General features: G+C 33.4%; 1 protein-coding gene across 1 annotated transcript in view; it reads left to right on the top strand.

Moving 5' to 3' along the window:
- Polr1B (RNA polymerase I subunit Rpl135) overlaps nucleotides 1-2,500 on the top strand; it is a 494,679-nt gene that overhangs the window by 207,884 nt on the left and 284,295 nt on the right. The window lies entirely within an intron of this gene.

Genomic DNA, 2,500 nt, shown 5'->3' on the forward strand with positions numbered 1-2,500 from the left:
CACTATTGTAAAAGCCTGGTATAGAAATCAATAGCAATTCTAACCATATCTCATTTGTTGATATTTCCATTTTCATCCTTTCAAACAAACATCAGTTGGTGCCCTGTTTTATATATACAGTATATATATATATATATATATATATATATATATATATATATATATATATATATATGTATATATATATATATATATATATATATATATATATATATTTGTATATATATATATATTATTTTTTTTTATGCCAGAGTGAGTCCGGCCTTGCTTAAGAACTTATGACATGAACAAAAAAGAACCTTGGAAGGTCACCAGTTGGCAATAAGACAATAATTACTGACAAGATATATATATTTACAATAGTATTTAACTGAAAATTAATAAAAAGGCTGAGCATAATGGGTGAACATCTTGTTGTATTAAGTCACAAAGTGCTTCACGTGGTGTTGGACAGACCGTGGACAACTTCAGCACTGCAACCAATATCATTCCCTTGATAAAAGGACTCTGTCTCTTCCCCTCCGGAGAACGTATCACAGGTCCTGCTTCCTTGAAGGTTAATGAGCAAAGACTTGACCAGCTGCGCCTTCAAGATAACCCCTTTCAGCCCCCAATGATGGGGGGGAGACATCTTCCTGACCGCTGTCCCATTGGTCATCGGCCTTGGTCTCGTCTCTCAACATCCCCTATCAACAGGCCTCCTCTCGACTTCTCCTGGGCTCCCTTTGTGGCGGCGCTGACCGGCCACATGCTTGTTGAAGATGTATGAAATGACGCCTCAGGGGAGTAGACAGGTATAGGATGGGTGGGCAGGTGGTGAGCGTCTGGGTAATGTCCCGATGCTTGTGGCATTTCGACCGCTCCTTGCTGGGGGCCATCTCTAGTATGAAAAATGGCGCAATGACCGTCATGAATAACATATATATATATACACATAGCATTCCCAAAATATATTCTGAGTTGCTCTACCCTTTATTTAAGGGGAACATTTGAAAAAAAAAATTTTTTTTTAGTATTTACTGGTATTTTTGTAGGAATCATTTCGAAGTTTTGGGCATTAGTTAGTTTATGTATAACCGAAAGGTCAGTATTCATATTTTGTTTGCCCTCCCCCCTAAAAATGCTTTTAAAAAACTGCCATAACTGTTATAACCCAATAGCTGAAATTTACATGGTAGATTGATATTATATATAGAGTTGATGAAAGAAAGTGTTTTTATTCCTATTATGATTATTATTATTATTTCATTTTTATACAAATATTTTTCGATTTTTGAAAAATATAGGATCTATTTCATGGAAAAATTTAAAAAAGTTTTTGGGTACCAAAGGAAAAATGACTGCCTAGTTTAGTAGACAAGTTTTTTAGCCTTCATTTTCGCTTTGTTTCATTGAGAGAGACGAAATCGTCACGTCTGGGTATCCATTTGAAGGTCAATAAGTATAGTTCTGAGACATCGACCTCTAAAGTTTTAGGGTCATATTTTGTGCTTGTCTGTCCACTTATTTGCTTGTAGTTAGATATTATGAGGGTTTTTTGTTTTTGTTTTTTTTTACAAATTTCATATGTGATATATTTATCTTATCTGTAATTATTATTGTATGTATATTTCATTATATTTTATATATTTAGGCTCCTAGTCCCCCTCTTTCCTCTCTTTTCATGATGTCATTTTTTTTCTACCTTTACCTTAATGCAGTTGTTTCTTTCTTTCTCCAATGGAATGCAGATGTTGCATTCATATTATTGGTCTTAACTTTGTTTTTTCCAAATAAAGATGTATTCAAAGTGAAGAGAAGTTAATAGAAATAACTGCAAAATGGAAAGTCAAAACACGGGAGTGGTTTGAATGATACGTCTTGCAACGTCAATTTCTGAGCCGCTTCTAGGAGTCTGTCGTATCATTCCTCCATTCACGCAACTCAATGTTATTGCCGAAACATAGTGTTGCCATATACTTCAATTAGATATTCTTCTTTGATAGCTAAATTGAATTAATTCCTATATACTGAGGTTATCATTACATTATACAAAGAATGCAATATTCTCAATGTAGTGTTATGTTTTTAGCTTATATATAGAAAACTGTTTTGAATTTTCAATGAAATATTCTGAGAATATAAAGAAAAGGTATACAAGTCCGTATGTGAAACATAAAAAAAGTTTTTGTTTTATTTTTTTCATCAAACGCTCCCCTTAAACCTGTTAGGTAGGAAATTTATTCAACTTTACATTGCAGTCTAAATATGTTTCATTACCATTATGCATAACTTATTTATTACACATAATAGCAGAGAAGTTTTTATTACTGTAAGATCGTGTAGACAGTTTTATGAGAGAATTTTATGAGTGCATAGATAAGTTTTCGTTACGTGATTGTGTTTGCATCTAAATGTAGTTGTTTATGAGAGGGAGGGAAAGGCAATTGCCTCCCCACAGCAGCTTTTTAAATAAGTCCTTTCCTTATCATAATACACGGAGAATCTAGATCTTGATCTC

Source organism: Palaemon carinicauda, chromosome 1, assembly GCF_036898095.1.
Source record: "Palaemon carinicauda isolate YSFRI2023 chromosome 1, ASM3689809v2, whole genome shotgun sequence".
NCBI lineage: Eukaryota > Metazoa > Arthropoda > Malacostraca > Decapoda > Palaemonidae > Palaemon > Palaemon carinicauda.